Raw genomic sequence first — 17,555 nt, 5'->3', positions numbered from 1 at the left:
AGCAGATCACCCTTCTGCCAGCAGTGATGATGAAAGGGAGGGCCTATGCCATTGACATCTTTCTTCAGTCAACATCTAGAATTGCTGCACCCACCATAGATTAATGTCAGTTTATTTCCATGTTTCATACAAATTGTCTATTAGCATGCTGCAAACATTGACAAAACAGTAATATCATGTTAACAGTAAATCAATTAGTAATAATCAATAATTTTTACTCACATTTTCTTATTCTGTTTCCAACAGAGGAATCAAAAACCTGTGGACGACCTACCCGTATTGCGTCTGGACAGCCTGTCAGTGTTGACGCACAGAGATACAAGCATAATGAAACTGTTGATTATGAATGTACAGGAAAAATTGCCATTCCTGGACCTGTTACAGCCAGGTGTCTTCATGGAAAGTGGGAGTTACCTTTATGCACTGGTAAGCAACAACATTGCAAATAAACTTGTTAGAATTCCCGTAGACACTTCTTGAATTTAGTACCATATGCAGTATTTCTTACCACATTGAGTACCATAACATGCACACAATATGTTGCCCTTGGAGGCTGTGAGTGTCCTCAGTTGCTGTAACCTGTCCCTGAAATTCCTTCCTTGATGCCATCACTGTATTTGAAAGCATGGGGCTGATGATTGTCACTCTGTGTTTTTCCAGAGCAATCGGAGGCCAGAGACACTCTTGAAACCTGCTGAACTGATCTATAATATGGCACCAGGAAACTGGTGTGACTGAAAAACGAGGGCACAGAGGGGCAGTCATCCCTCCACACTGAGATAGCCCACAGATCAGTTATTTTAACAGCCCTCACTGTACTGAAAAATAAATAGCATGTGGGGAAAAGACTCACTTTGAGAATAGTCTTTCCCAGCATGATTTGGCTTTCAGGTGTCCATTGATATTGGAAAAGAAGGCACATTAACCTTTTCTCTTAATGTGGGCAGGCTCCTGACAGCCCTGTCATGCTGGGACAAGGGGTGTGCAGACAGAGCAACCGCATGTGCCATTTCCCCGCCACAGTGTCCACCTTGCTGTAGGGAAGTGAGACTCCTCTTTGCCATGAATCTCCTCTCATCTCCCCAGTAGTTTTGGGAGGAGGCTGAGGAATGAGCTGCTCCTTCCATCCAGGGGAAGAACCAGCAGGACATGGAGAAGAAGTGCCTGTGTTTGTGCCCATATTGTGCACATTGGTGTAGGTGTCCCTGGCTGTGCGTAGGTGTGATGCACCTCCCCAAAGACCAACCAGCATTGCATCTGGCAAAAAGTTACCCAGTCCTTTCTGTAAAGCATTTCAAAAATTAAGCATGTCATTTAAGTGAAAATGTCTGATGAGATTCTCAGGGGATGAGTTCTTTTTCATTGCCAGTTGCTAACCGAAGGAAAATTGAGGTTGGGCCGTCATCACACCAGCCACTTTTCCTCTATGCCAATTTCTTTCCCTTGTCTTTCCTACTACAGATTATCACAAGTCACTTCCACACTAGTCTCATTCTTCCTCCCTTTCCCTGCTCCTTCTCTTTTCTTTTGACTTGCTGCATGTTATCATGATGGCTGGTGCTCCCCAACAGGCATGTTCACACAAAAACACGGCAGCAGCTGCTGGAGCCTCTCCACCCTGTGTTTGTCTTGTGCTGGGAGGAGGAAACGGGAAGATGAGGAAGAGAAGCACTAGGTGACAGAACTCTTCCTTTATGTCTATGCTGGCCGGTAGAGGGAGAGCGTTGTGATAAGTCATGATGACATAATGAGTCTCTTTGCGTAATCTGATTCTGAAAGGGAAATCGCAGCCTCCAGATGTAAAAGAAAAAGAAAAAACAACACCTCCCTTTATTTCAGTTTAAAATACCCAGTGCATTCCATCCTGAATTTTATGGCCTTCTTCAAGGGCAGTACAAAGTGAACACAAAAGAATGAAACAAAAAAGTGGGACAACATCTTAGGTCTTTAAGAAATAGTATTGTAATTAGCAATTGGTTAGTACAGGTGGAATTAATTAGTCACTGTCTACGTGACTGGTAAAACACAGCCATGTGAAATAAGCTATCCTGAAGTAAACCATTAATTTGATTGGTTGAAGGGAGTATAAATTAAGGACTAGCTACTGTGTTTCTTTACAGTTCATGTTTGACTGTCATGCTTAAGTTCTGTCCGTTTGACTGCTGAATGTTTATGTTCTTGTGAGCACTATGTAATTATATGCAACACGTAAATATATTTACTGTAAGTATTCCAGTTATCTACATGTGTCTTACTGCACTGGAGATTGTGGTCCTAGGTTTCGTAAGGAGAAAGTTTCTATTATGACTTTAATGCTAACATCATATTGCCATTTTAACCTTTATACATTGCATTACATATAACAATTTAAGACTCTATACATTGTTCACAATGAGAATAATTATCCAGTGTATTGTTTTATGTAAATGCAAAATGTAGCCATTGTGTTTCATACATACCCTAGATTTCATTTTAGACTTTTTATTTGGTCACTGCACAGCTCAACCAGATTAGTTATGATATGGGGTTGGGTTTGGGATGGGGGTCCTCCATTTCTGCATGTTATCTTCCACAGCTGTTATTCAGCGTCACTCTGACTAAGCAATAGACTTCTGCCTAAGTGCTAAAGAAGAAAGAGAAAATCTGTTTCTTCATTTAACCTTTGTAGGGCTAGTATACCCAGTCTCAGTATCCAGTCTATCTCCCTTTTTCACTAAGCCTTATTATTACTTGCATGGACAGTGTCTATAGCCCGGAACTATACATCCTTTACAGCATGGTTGTCTTCCATGTAATGACTGACCAGTGAGGTTCCTTCTCTTTCATTATTAATGTTTTTGTACCTAGAACTTGGGACATCTAATATCATATATTCAGATCTTCAATAAATTTCTGGTTTATGAATGTGGGATATTGTGGTTCTGTAACCATAATTCAAAAAGCCAGGAAATGGCCCTATACTGCTCCATAATATTGTCCCTGTGTTGCCAGCAGGAAAAAGGATGCCAAGCTTTAAATAGCAAAAGGCAGTCTGAAGGCTGACAACACAAATGGCAACAGCCAAGATGGTCCACAGCAGGGGTCCCCAAACGTTTTACCCTGCAGAGCGGTTGGGAAAGGCAGGGCACACACACACTCGTGCTTGTGTGCATGTCAGGTCTCGTTTTCAATAAGCTTGAATTTCAGCCTAACCTAAAATGCTCTTGGTTTAGAAGACTGGAACAAAGATCTTAATGTTATGACATTTTGAAAGTCATAAATTCATACAGAGTGAGAAAGGCAGGAGGGAAAGAGGGGCAGTTCCCTTCTATCTCCCTAACCTTCTCCCCTCACGCTGCAGCCAGCCTTGGCTGCTTTTGCTTCTCTACTCTTGAGTAAACTAGGTGAACTTATTCACAAGTAAATCGGATAAAACTTGCTTTGAGATGACTGCCACAAAACAGAAAAACAGTAATTTCATAGCTTGAACGAGTGAGCTGCTGAATAGTATCCTCTATTTTTTAAAAGTACATACAGTGGTGCCTCGCTTAACAGGTGGCCCGTTTAACGACGAATCCACATACCGATGTGGATTTTGTGATCACAAAAGCGATCGCATTGCGATGTCCCCTACAGGGAAAAATCGCTTTGCGATTTTCCCCATAGGCCCCATTTTACCCCAGCTGACTGGCAGGGGCATCGGAAGGACCGCAGGGGAGAGCTCCCCCACAGTCCTTCTCAAGCTCCCACCGGTCAGCTGGGGGAAAATTCTGGTGGGGACTTGAGAAGGACCGCGGGGGAGCCCTCTTCCTCCGAGGAGGCGGCGGGGGGCGCTCATTCCCAGGCCAGCGGCGAGCGGCGCTTCGGCTGGCTCGCTCCTGGCAGGGCGGCGGCGGCAGCGGGGGAAGGGAAAGGGCCCTGGCGTGGCGGGGTGCCTGGCTCCACCTCCCCTTCACCTTCTTCCAAAAGCTGGCAGCCGTCGGCTTGCTCTTCCTGGGGGGACGGAGGGGGAAGGGGGAAGGGAAAGGGCCCTGGAATGGCCGGGTGCCTGGCTCCCCGTCCCGCTTCACCTCCTCCTCTTCCTCCGGAGGCTCCTTCTGAAGTGCCCGCTGGCCAGCTGGGGGAAATGTCAGCTGATCTGCGGTTCCAAAATGGCCCCCCGCTGTTTTCTGGACGGATTCCTCACTTACCGAGGCAGCGAAAATGGCCGCCCCTATGGAGGATCCTCGCTGAACTGTGAGTTTTTGCCCCATAGGAACGCATTAAACAGGGTTGAATGCATTTCTATGGGGTTTTTCTTTCCATTTAGCGATGTTTCTGGATAGCGACGTTAATCCTGGAACGGATTAACGTCGCTATGCGGGGCACTACTGTATTTTTAAATATTTTCACAGGAAGGAGTTAAAATGTTTGGCCAGGAAGGAGTTAATTGTTTTATTTCATAGTCCTTGAATGGTGTTCAAAGTGGCATGTCAAAAGTTTAATCCATATAGAATGTTGGAAAGTTATAAGAGGGCCAGCAATCTCAAACTTTTTCTAGTTTCTAAAGCACTAATGGTAAATTGTTTACTAGAGGCATGAATGCTTGAATGTCTGGGAAATAAAATAAAAAAGAGCAGCTGGGAGGGACAATCCCCCCCCCAAAGTATGTAAATTTAGTCTTATCTGTTTTAAATCATCTGGAGCTCCAGGTTGCTTTGTTCTGCATGGAATAAAAATAGTGCTACTTTTAAAAAAATCATCTCAAACCCCTTTGTCCAAATGTCCCCAAATTTGGCACAGAGCAAAAGCTTGCTTCCTGCTACATTGGTGCCAGACTTGATGCTGATCCTGGGTCCAATTTCATAGTTAATTTTTTTTCTGTTTGGAACAGCCCAAGTTTTTTGAATTGGCTTATGAAATGCTGAATGCTGCTGCTGAACAATATCTATTGCTGCATGCTCATGCAGCAATAATTACACAGCTAGTACACTAAATTGTGTGACTCTGCATAATGTCTATGGAGATTTCATGTCTTACCTCAGTTCCCATCTAAAAGTCACACATTTTGCACAACTGTGCAACAGGATTTTATCCAGTGAGTCAAAAATCATATCATAAGGCTAGAACCAGCCTTGGGGTTTTGAGTTACATGCCCAGGATTGGTTATGCTTCTCTCTTTGTTTTATGGACAATGTTGCCATGTACAGACTGCCATTGAGAGAGTATGAGAGTAAATGTACTGGAAGATATATGTGTTCCCTCAGATTAATGAGGAAATAGCAGGATTTAGCTGCAGTGTGATGGTCAACATTCCAATGATGGAGCAGGGTAAACAGCCAGGCAAACTGGAAGTATGAATGAGAACCTGGTTGGTAAGAGGGTTCTGTGGCAGTGCCTGCTAGGGACAAAAAACATCACCAGAATAACAAAACAGAGTGTGATGGGAAGCCAAACACCCCAAATAGATGGAAGTAGTTCATCACACCACTTCTCGTAAGTTAAAAAGTGTGGTAGGAAAAAATTGTACAGTCGTGCCTTGCTTTACAATTGCCCTGCATTACGACGAAACCGCATTATGACGATCTTTCTGCAGTCGCAAAACGATGGTCTAAATGGGGTTTTTTTCGCTTTGCAATGATCAGTTCCTGCTTCGGGAACCGATTCTTCGCAAAACAACGTTTTTAAACAGCTGATCTGCGGTTTCAAAATGGCCACCGGGTAAACAAAATGGCTCCCCGCTGTTATCTGGGATGGATTCCTCACAAGACAGGCAGCGAAAATGGCTGCCCTGTGGAGGATCTTCACTGGACGGTGAGTTTTGACTGCATTGGAACGCATTGAAGGGGTTTCAATGCATTTCATTGGGGGTTTTTTATTTCGCGTTATGATGTTTTCGCTTAACAGTGATTTTCCTGAACCGGATTATCGTCATTAAGCGAGGCACCACTGTAGTTCACATCTCATCCTTGTAAAAACAGCTGTACATTGTCTTCCAAAACCAAATAAATATATGAAATAAAATAAAATCTGAGACCACTTGCAGGTCTAAAACAAAAGAAACCACCTGTCTTCTTTCCCCTGCATTTGTTAACTGAACAACACTTGTTGCATTGAATCTGATGAACTGGACATTATTAACAGCTGGACTGAGTGGTATTTCTACCATTATATGTTACAGGAAAATGTAGACGGCCAAAAAACACAAAGTTTGTACCAGATGTTCCTCTTAACAAGCAATTTAACTATAACGAGATTGCAAACTACAGCTGTCATTCTGGTTTTTATACAACAAAATGTGTCGGTGGAAAATGGTCACCTGAACCAGAATGCAAAGGTATGTCTTTGTGTGTTATATCTAAGTTCCTGCTTTCAGTTATTCAGTTTTTATTACAATTATAGATTAGTCATGTAGAACTATTAGAACACTAAGAATCCTGACAAGATAGAATATCTCTATGTGCAGTAAGAACTTCATAATCTCACATCAAAGTTAATATCTTCATTACTGGAATGCTTGATCTGAGGAAGGTGTTTTGGCTCTAGATTAGTGTCTAGCATCAGTAATGGACTGGATGAGGGTGAATAAACTGAAAGGTAATCCACAGAAGACAAAAGTACTCCTGATCATTAGAAAGGCAGATCAAGGAATAGGGATGCAGCCTTTTCTAGGTGGGGTTACATTCCCTTTGAAAACACAGCTGCACTGTTTGGGGATGCTCCTGGATTATTATCTGAGCCTAGATGCCAAGGTTTCATTGGTAGCTGGAAGTGCATTTGCACAGTTAGAACTAGTATGCTATCTCTGCCCATTCCTGGACAGGTCTGATCTGGCCATGATGACATATGCCCAGGTACAATTTAGAGTGCTGGCTTTAACCTATAAAGCTCTAAACAGCTTGGGTCCAAGCTGTCTCAAGGACTGTGTCTCCCTTTATGCCCAGGTGTTAAGATCATCAGGAGAGGCTTTTTGCTCAGCCCCACTGTCTTCACAGGTGTACTTGGTACAGACATGGGAGAAGGTCTTCTCTGCCACAATTCCCAGATTCTGGAACTCCCTTCCACTGTAGGCCAGGCTGGTCCCATCTTTGCTATCTTTCTGCAAGTAGATGACATTCTTTCTCTTCAGGCAGGTTTTCCCTTAGTGCTTGGCTTCCTGAGTGAAGTGTTAAGTGGATGTTTGTACCTTACCACTTTGAATGTTTTTGGGGTTGCTTTTATTTATCATTTTAAGTGTGATATTTGTTTGATCCTATTTAATGTTTGTATATTTACTTTTTTATTTTTAAATATTATGTTGCATTTTGGGTCTTGGGTCCTCTGTAAGGAGAAAGGCAGGGTATAATTATTTTAAATAAATACAATAAATTAATGCAGAGATTAATTAGCTTCTTCCTTGTGGAATATGCTATATGTATAATGTGTTGGTACAATCTGAGAGAAGCAGGTTGATTTCTAAATTGTCAGGCCTGCTTGGGAAGAATTGAGTGACATGTGATGCATGCACTCGTAATATGTGTAGAATAATAACATACGGCCAGTAGTTCAAGTCGTGTGTTATTGACATGAGCACGAGATGTATTGGCACCCACAGCAAGTAGCACCATGATGTTAGACCCTAGTTGCAGGCCATTCCCAAGACAAGAAGATTGTGTCCCTCCTCCCCAAAAGAGAATAATTAAGATTAAAGCAAGCAAGAAATCAAGGCTGGGAGCTAGAGTAAAATCTCTTTGATGTTGAGGGATTTCCAGACCATGAAGATGCTCAGCCAGAGCAAAGTTTTTATGATTCCCAGCTAACCTGATACCAGGGTTCTGTTGTCTTGAAAGGTCATATCACAGATCCTTTACTTAATTGTTTCTTTAACTCTGAGGAACCTGAGATTCAATAATGCTGAAGGTGAGACAAATACAAAGTGTGAAATTTCTCTTCACCGGCTCTCCCCCAGTCTGAATGCATCACTATCCCCTATAAGTAAGTTGCACTGTCACTTAAATCTAGAAGATTTTAATCAAGGAGTGGATTTGTGTATTATAAGTTTCTGATTTTAGTCAATCAGTCTTTATTATTATCATAGATTAGCCACATAAATCTATTAGAACAGTAAGAATCCTGACAAAGTAGAAGATCATCTTTTCATGAAAAAAGAATGATCTTAAGGTAATGGTAGTTTTAGAAGTGGTAGCTGTGTTAGTCTGTGCTAGCATCTCAGGCAAAAAAATTAGAAATTAAAGAAGACAAAACCATTGTAACACCTTAAAGATTAACTGCTATGTTTTAATATGAGTGTTTGTGGACATGTCTACTTTTTTAGACAGTGCCTGAAGAAGTGGACTTGTCCACAGAAGCTCATATTAAAATATCACAGTCTTTAAGGTGCCACAACGTTTTTGTCTCTCTTTTGTCTCCTTTTTCTTTTCTTTTTGCTTAGGATAGTGGTGAAAGTTCCCTGAGCATTCTAAATAACACAAACAATTGAGTATTTCATAATCTGGCTGATGGGAATACTACACCAAAATATATGCATATCTTGACATTTAAATATCAGAGCCATCAAGCTGCCATGTGTGTTTATAAATCTTGTGGTGAATACATGTTTAGGAGGTTTTGCTAGTTTACTGGGAGCAGCTCCTCAGTACGATATACATTAAAAACCTTAATAACTTTGCTGAGTCCTACTTCAAGAAGAAGAATATAACTAGCATTCTAGTTTAGGTGGATGAAAGTCAGGATTTGACAGAGATGGGACCATCAAGTTGAAATAAAAATGTCTCAAATCCTCCCTGAGTAGAACTTCAAGGATAAGTTCCTGATTTTTCAAATAGAATGACAGATGTAGCCACCAGAAGCTGAAGTTTGCTCGGATTACACAGACGGTTCCTCTTATCACTCAGACATACAGCGAATGTACCCTTTAGTTCTTTGTTGTAGTCTCTGTGAACGCACACAATTGGGTTAATCCTGCACCTGCACAGGACGTCCAGAAGATTCTAGAGCTTTAGAAAAAAGTGTCAATTAGCTTGCCCCCCGAGCCATCTTCTTTTCAGTTCCTCTTTTTCCGCCGTTCCTGTAGGACGTAGGAAGAGCAGAGCAATCAACCATTAAGTATTCTAGCTTAGCTAGTTCTTCTGATTCCCTTTTTAATTTTATTTTACGGTTGTTCGACAGAACCTACTATTTTTGTTGCTTATTTGTCATTCTATCGCATTTCCCTCCCCCCATCAACGAATCTCCCTCCTTTTTATTTATGGTCCCTCGGGGCTTCAAGCAGTGTGCCGTCTGCTCCTGCAAAATCCCTTTATCAGACGGGCACGATAAATGCTTGTTTTGTTTGGGAGAATCACATCTTGATCAGTCTTGCATTGCCTGCAGAGTTCTTTCTAAGCAAGCGAGCAAGCTAAGGTGCCAAAGACTTTGGTCTTTACTAAAAGACTCTTTTTCCCACCATGGAGAGTGCCTCTCTTCCAGCACTGACTCTTCCGCGTGCTGAGGCCTCCAAGCAGAATTCCCCTGCAGACCAGCCGGTGCTTACCATCTCTGGTAAGGCTAAGGACGCTTCCAAACTGCCTAAAGCCAAAGCGCCTTCTTCTATGCCTGCAAAGAAGAAGGCCATTGATAAACCAAAGAAGGTGAAGAAACATGCTAAGATGCCTATTGTGCCTCCTCCTGCTCCTTTGATATTGCCTCCTCCCGCTCCTTTGATATTGCTTTTTGAGGGAAGCAATTGGACTTTCTGATACTGAGGAACACATTCCTTTAGCCCAGATGGCTCAGAATAATGTGTGCATGTCACTGAACTTGGGCCGATTTGAGGCTGTGCCAGATGCCAGCTGGGCCGTTGCCCACTCAAGCCCTCGATACTCAGTGCGGGCTGATACCGAGTCTCCGTCCAAACAGGAGTCTGATCACAACACTCCTAGAAAGCGTACTGGAAAGTGTAATCATATCGCTCCGTACCAGCCATGGGATGAAGGCAATGGGTACCGTCCACAGGGCCCACCACAGTTTGGCCACCCTTACTACGCTTTGTTCCAGCCATACCCATACCATGGCTACACCTACCTGCCAGAGTTTCCAGGCTCCACCGCTCCTCAAACATCATGGCACCATACCATGGCTCCTCCTATCCCACATCAGCCACAAACTCAAGTGGATCTTTCCACTTCGCAGGCACCATCCCGTAAGAGGCGATTTCCTATGGTACCTACAGCACTCTCGGAGCGTGCTAAGTGTAGCAGCCAGCATTCTTCATTTCAGGCTATGATGCTTTATTCCAGTCCTGATGCCCATGATACTATCCCCTTCTCCCCATCCACTCAATCGGATGCAGATATGGTACCAGAAGATGCAGTACTGAGGCACCCCCATCTCTCACCTCACAGTCGTCTCATGACAACCCCTCTACATCATCTAGCGACTCAGACATCCCTGATGCAGGTGGCCAGGGTTCGTCATCTCAGCCCTTTTTAGAGGATTTCTCATCATACACACTACTCATCATGCGCATGACAAAAACTCTTCAATTGGATGCACAGATCCCTCAACATGAATGGGACCTAGTCTTCCACGATATGGAACAGGACAAAGCTTCCCCTCCTAGCTTCAGTCTTATTCCAGCTCTTTTCGAACTGGTAAAATCTTCTTGGGACAAATCTCCTACGATGGCTCAAGTGCCTCGCAAAATTGAGCACCATTACAAGACACATGGTGCGGACTCTGACTTCCTTGCCAAGCACCCTTTGCCCAACTCTGTTGTGGTTGAAGCTACTCAATACAGATCCCGTACTTGATCGTCAATCACGCCTATCGACAAAGAAGGAAAGAAATCAGACACTTTCGGCAAAAAGCTCTATACATTTGCTGCCCTACTAATAAAAATTCCTAACTACCAAGCAGCCAAGGGTGCTTATCAGAAGCACTTATGGGACAAAATAGTTCCAATGCTACAATCCCTGCCTGATCCTTCAAAGGCAGAGCCCATTAACGTCTACGAAGAGGCTAATACGCTTACCAGACAACAGTGATTCGCTGCAAAACACACAGCCGACATCACCTCCAAGTCCATGCTGACTGCTAGTGCTGTTAGATGCCAGGCCTGGCTTAGAACAGCCAATACCCTTGATGATACCAAAACGAAAATTGAAGAGCTTCCCTTCGATGCCACTGGACTATTTAACTCCAAACCTGACAAAACCATGGAAAATATTCATAAAATGAGAAAGACAGCAAAATCCTACATACCATACCAGCCGTATCGGTACCAAAAACAAGCCTACAGAAAGCCACAGTACCAACCCTCTACTCAGTACCAACCATCTCAGTACAGTAGGCAACAACATGACCAGACTTATCAAACCCAGCAATCCACCACTCCGCTGTTCAAGCAACAATGCTTCCACATCCTGAAGCAGTTCTTTTGTAAGACTCAGCACAGGGGTAAGCAGTTCTCATAACTCTTCATTTTCCACAAGATTGTTACCATTCCTGCACAAATGGCGCAACATCACTACTGATAAATGGGTCCTAAGTATCATTCAAGATGGATACAGAATAGAATTCTGACAAATTCCCCTACCAAACACAATCAAGTCTACCCCTTTTTCCATGCCATTCCAGTCTTTCTGTCCCGGTTGAGATTCTTGACAATCTTCAAAAAATGAGAAAAACAACAAGGTCCTGTAATACACAACCTTACTACAGACCCCAATGCTATGAATGGCATTGACCCTATTCCTACCAACAATACAAATCCTTTGCTGACAGAGATACCTGCCACAAGCTACTTCTACATTCCAAGAGCACCATACCACACAGCAACAACATCCCCATCAGTCTTTTCACCAACCTGACAAGAAACAAAAACACAGTTTTGAGTTCCGTCTGGCTCAGATCTCGCCATCTCATCCTTTAGTTTCTCACACCACCTGCCTCACAACCCACTTTACATCTTGGGCAGCTATTACCACAGACAGTTGGGTTCTCACCATCATTGCCGTAGGTTATGCAATAAAATTTGCATCCCTTCCACCACCAAGGACAGTTCTCACCATACCATCTCACGGTCTACAAACAGAAATCCAATCTCTCCTCTCAAATAATGCTATATCGCCTCTCAATGAGACAGCGACCAGGGATTCTTTTCCCAATATTTCACAGTACCCAAAAGAGATGGAGGTCTCCATCCCATTCTCAACCTACGGGACCTCAACTATTACATAATTCAACAGCATTTTCACATGGTGAGCCTAGAGCACATATTACCTCTTCTTCAAGAGGACGACTGGTTTGCAGTCATTGATTTATGTGATGCCTACTTTCACATCACCATCTATCGAGATCACAGGACATTTCTCAGGTTCTCCCTCAGAAACATCATTTACCAGTTCAAAGCCCTCCCTTTTGGACTTTCTAGCGCTCCTCGCGTCTTCACAAAATGCATGGCTCCAGTGGCAGCCTATATTCGTATGCAGGGAATATCCATCTTGCCCTACATTGATGATTGGTTGCTTGTGGCCCCCTCCCATCCCCAAGCACTATGCAATGTAAATTTTACTCTCTCCCTTCTCGAGATTCTGGGCTTGAGAGTAAACAAGAACAAATCTACAATGAGTGAACTACATAGGCTCAGTTCTAGATTCCCAGGATTCCTAGGATTCAGCAGGTGAAAGTCCAATAAGTCAATCCTTGGATATTAACATAGGCTAGGTGCCCCACATCTGAGGGTCAACTCAGACATGGGGCAAATTTTTTGCTGCTGCTGGTAGCATGGAACCATGGGTGCACTGCTTGACAAAGCAGCCAGAGGCGATGTATCCTGCTCCCCCACAGTACAGGCAGAGATTCTGTGAACTGAGTCTTGTTTTTAACTCAGGGGTGAGGCATGGCTGAGCAGCCGCTAACTGCATGGGCTCAAAATCCTCTTCTCCAGTGCTAGAAGGTGCCAGGAGTGGCTCTAGGGATGGGAACCACCCTGTACTAGATGCCGGCTCTCTAGTTGGCCATTGATGCGAAGGCACAGGGTGATTAGTTCTTGCAGCATATTGGGTCAGTCTACATGTGCCAGCTCATCCAGGATATCACCAGCCAGCCCCTCCATATATTTGTCCATGAGAGTCACCTTGTTCCAGACCAAGTCTTGGGCCAAGAGTCTGAACTCAGTGGAATACTGAGGAATTGGACCCTTACCCTGTTTCAGGTTCTGAATCTTCCTATTGGCAGTAGCACCTTGCAAGGGATTAGCAAAAGCTGCTGAAGTATGGTCCAAAAAGCCCTCGTAATTGGTTAACAGGGGTGAAGGGGCAAGGAGTAGAGGACTGGCTCATTTAGCTGCCTGTCCCTTGAGAAGGCTGACTATGAAGCATGCCTCGGTTTTCTCCATGGGAAAATCTCTGGCACGCAGCTCAATATACAGTTTACACTGTGCCAGGAATGCTGGAAACTCCACCTTTCCTCCAAACTTTTCTGGAGGAAGCACAGGGCACTTAATCTGGGCAGTAGTGTTGGCCTGAGATTGCAGTTGTTGCTGCTGAAGCTGTCCCACCATTTGTGTAAGATACTGCATCTGAATTAGCCCTGCATTCAGCTGCCGAGAGCCTTCGCTTGTCTCGCCCCCTCCATCTTGTAGAGAGAATGTGTGGTGGAAGCAATCTGTCATGTTCCTAGGGGATTCAGCAGGTGAAAGTCCAATAAGCCAGTCCAAAGTCAGAAGTCCGGGAGATACAAAACAGATGCCAAATTGTCAAAGCCAAAACATAAACTGTAGGCAGAAGTCAGAGTCCGAAAGCCAAGGGTCAACGGAGTAAGCAGGAGCATGGATGTGAGCCAGGGAATTGACTTGTTGCTTTCACAAGCTTCCAAGCCTCTGAGTACAAATTATATAGCAGCAACAATCACCTAATTCCTAGAAACATTCCATCATGTTAAAACTCAGGGCTGTTCAACCTGATGTTCCTGTGAGAAGCATTCATGTGAGCCTCAGATCTCCATGTTGTGAGTCTCTGCCAAAGCTTGTCTCTCACTCTGGCCAGTGGGGGAGGAGAATCTGGTGGTGATGCAGCTGTCTGCGATACTAATCGCCCAGCATTTTCCTCAGCTGTAATTAACCCCTCTGATTCCAGGCCTTCTTCAGCTGAACTAATGACATCCCCCTCCTTTACCTCATGGTTCAAATCTGGAAATGGTGCCTCAAGTGCCACATCTTTCCGATAGCAATTCATATCTCCACTAAACACAATCGACTAGCAGATTCACTGAGCAGATTTCACTCCCAGATGCACGAATGGTCCCTTGACGATTTTGTTTTCCGTCAGATTACCGACCTGTGGGGACAACCACATATAGACATTTTTTGTAACAGCCAAAAACGCAAAATGCTTTTTCTATTGTTCCAGAGCAGGAATTGGTCCCAGCTCCCTTGGAGATGCTCTCATGACTCCATGGACATCACACCTAATCTACCTCTTTCCCCCATTCCTCTCCTCCTCAGAACCATCATCAAGCTTCACCACAAACACTCCAATGTGATCCTCATCGCCGCGTGGTGGCCCAGACAGCCCTGGTTCACCATGCTCCACTCAGTCTTCCTCCCATACCTTACCTACTCACCCAGCACCGGGGCCAAACCTTCGGTCCTGACCTCCCGACTCTCCACCTCACAGCATGGAGGATACATCTTCTGTAGCTACTATTCTGGCTCATGCTAGAAAACCCACTACTATACAATTATACACCTACAAATAGGCCACCTTTATTAAATTTGCAAATCAGCATAACCTTTCCACTGCCCCAACAATCCTTCAAGCTGTCCTTCAATTTTTTTCTCACCTCTTCAGTCACCAACTCTTGTCTACTCTCAAAGTCTAGTTGTCTGCTATATTGGCCCATCAACCACGGAACCCCAATGCTACTATGCTCTTCCGGCCCCCCACACTGAAGCAGTTTCTGCAAGGGGTCCCTAATACGCAACCTACCAGACCCCCTCTTCCACCACAGTGGTCCTTACATACCGTCTTGCAGCATTTGATACTGCCTGCCTTTGAACCTTTCACCAAGACATCTGAATGCTTCCGTTCTTTCAAAACTCTCCTCCTAGTTGCCATCACTTCCACTTGCAGAGCCTCAGAGCTTTCTGCTCTTAGAGTTGATTCCCCCTTTTTGCAGTTTCATCCCAATAAAGTTACACTTTATCTTGATGTCTCCTTCTTTCCTAAGGTCCTTTCTGAGTTTCACCTTTAAAAAACCCATCATTTTACCTACCTTTTTTCCATCACCATCCACTGACCTGGAACACTCTTCATCTTCTCGATGAGCTCTAGCCTTTTATGTTTCTAGGACAGCTCCTTACTGCAAATGCAAGAGGCTTTTTATTTCTACACATGTACCACACAGGGGGTCTCATGTTTCTCCCCAAACCATTTCTAGATGGATTTTGGCAACTATACGCCTAGCTTACCAGCTTGCTAAGAAGCCTCTTCCTGTTGGAATTAAAGCACGCTCCATAAGGGATGTAGCTGCTTCCACAGCTTTTCCAAGAGGTGTTCTTATCCCTGACTTCTGCAAGGCCGCCACCTGATCCACCCCATTGACCTTCGCTTCTTATTACCACGTGGACCTCTGGGCTAAGTCGGTTGTGGCTTTTGACCGAGCGGTTTTGTCATCTGTTTTTCCATGATGTCCCTCCTCCAGACAGGAAAGCTTGTTAGTCACCCATTAGTGTGCATTCACAGAGACCACGAAGAAGAAAGAGAAGTTACCTGTAGCTCTGATTCTCCGAGTGGTCATATTTGAATTCACACTTCCCACCCGTCCTCCCCGCTGTCTGTCACATCTGTTTCACTTGACACAGCGGTGGGCTGTTTGGGAACTGAGGCAATCACCAGGATGGGTGGACCACGTGTACTAGGGGGGCGGTCCTGGCAAACGCATGTTTAAGCACTAGAATATTCCAGAAACCTCTGCACAGGTACAGATTAAACCCATTAGTGTGAATTCACAGATGACCATTCAAAGAACCAGAGTTACAGGTAATTAACCTCTCTTTTTCATTGTCATATTCTCCACTGGATTTTGGTGATTTAGCAGGGATTTGAATTGTGCCTGGAAAAGGATCAGCAGCCAGTGGAACTGCTGTAAACCAGGGATAGTGTGGGTTATGTGACCCATGTTAACAGCCCCAATTAATCTGGCTACAGTGTTTTGGACCCACTGAAGCTTCATGAGACTTTCCGGAGGCAACCCATATAGAGTGTCTTGCGAAAATCCAGCTGGGATGTAACTATGACATATCTCATTATGACCAGATCAGACCTTTCCAAGAACAGGCAGAGGTGACGTACTAGTTCTAATTGGGGAAATGTGTTCCCAGCCACCGCCAAAACCTGGGCATCTGGGAGCAGAGAGTAATCCAGGAGCATCCTTAAGGTGTGCAGCTGTGTTTTCAGAGGTAGTGTAACCTCATCCAGCACAGGCTGTATCCCTATTCCTTGATTGGCCTTTCTAATTACCAGGAGCACTTTTGTCTTCTGTGGATTAAGATTCAGTTTATTCGCCCTCATTCAGTACATTTAAATGAGAAAGAAAAATAATCCTCAGGCCTATGAAGGCAGCCACAGAGCCCAATGGGATATCAGCACAGTCATCAAGTCTAGGTGGCATCCCTCCCAGAGCAAACAAAAAAAGTGCCCAATTCCCGCCAAAATCTACACATTTAACCAAATAAATTAGCAAAAGAATGAGTTTTAAAAATCAAGCAAACATCTAAATCAGCTCCCCCAACACACACGGGGGAAATAGTAATATGCAAAATACACACACAGTCCCCTCTCACAAAACCAAGAAAAGCAAGCAAAACACTACAGGAGGAAAATATATTCCAATCCACTCAAACGAAAATTACTAGATTATGGGGAAGTTTCTGTCTCTCTCTCCTGTCACTTGATGTCTTTTCTTCAAATCCAGCACTTTGGCTTGGCCCAGGCAGCAGTAAAACTAATCAACGAGAGAAGGGGGGGGGAGGAGAGAGGAAAATACCCCCCCCAAAAAAACAGGGAAATCACTCAATATTTAATTCCACAGAGGCATGCTGGCATAGATAGGCTGTCTGGCAGCAGCAGCAGCAGCAGCAGCAGCAAAAAGAACAGAGGCACAGACATTCTTCACTGGTTCCTGTGAATCCAGGCTGATTCCTGTTTTGCCACTCCTGGACAGCAGCTCTTGGCAAAGCTATTAGACCAAAAACAAATAAACAAACAGGTGATTTGACAAAAAAAAAAGGATGAAAGAAAGGTTTAACAGAGAGAAACACAGAAAGACAGGAAACTTTTGTGTATCGTTCTTTATTCATATGAATTATTCACTCAGGAGAATGAGAAAAAGGACCGCTTTTGTATGTGTGTCCTTTTCTTTCTTTTTAACCTCAAAGGCCCATCCCTAGCAGTGTGAAATACAAACTCTTCATGTGCTGTAGTAGGTTTATGTTGTGAGAAAAAGGCAATCTAGCAGGCTGGGGACCAAAACACTGCTGGTGCTTTCTTGCCACTCATGTAGCCTCTCAAGTGAAGAGACAGAGTTCCCTCTCCCATCTGCATGTGTCCTTTGAA

At 44.0% G+C, this 17,555-nt stretch overlaps 1 protein-coding gene across 7 annotated transcripts in view; it reads left to right on the top strand.

Annotated features, from left to right (window-relative positions):
• The window catches only part of CFH (complement factor H), a 275,435-nt gene that overhangs the window by 103,521 nt on the left and 154,359 nt on the right, over positions 1 to 17,555 (top strand). For 3 of the 7 annotated variants that reach the window (XR_013544564.1, XR_013544563.1, XR_013544565.1), the window contains exons 14-15: positions 247 to 426; positions 6,140 to 6,295. The exons of the other annotated variants lie outside the window; for them this stretch is intronic. The gene's annotated coding sequence lies outside the window, so the exon portion shown is untranslated. The remainder of the gene's footprint in view (positions 1 to 246; positions 427 to 6,139; positions 6,296 to 17,555) is intronic. 7 annotated transcript variants of the gene reach the window in all.

Source organism: Pogona vitticeps, chromosome 4 (assembly GCF_051106095.1).
Source record: "Pogona vitticeps strain Pit_001003342236 chromosome 4, PviZW2.1, whole genome shotgun sequence".
Taxonomy (NCBI): domain Eukaryota; kingdom Metazoa; phylum Chordata; class Lepidosauria; order Squamata; family Agamidae; genus Pogona; species Pogona vitticeps.
The sequence above is the reverse complement of the archived record's forward strand: the minus strand, read 5'-3'. Positions and strand labels throughout refer to the sequence as shown.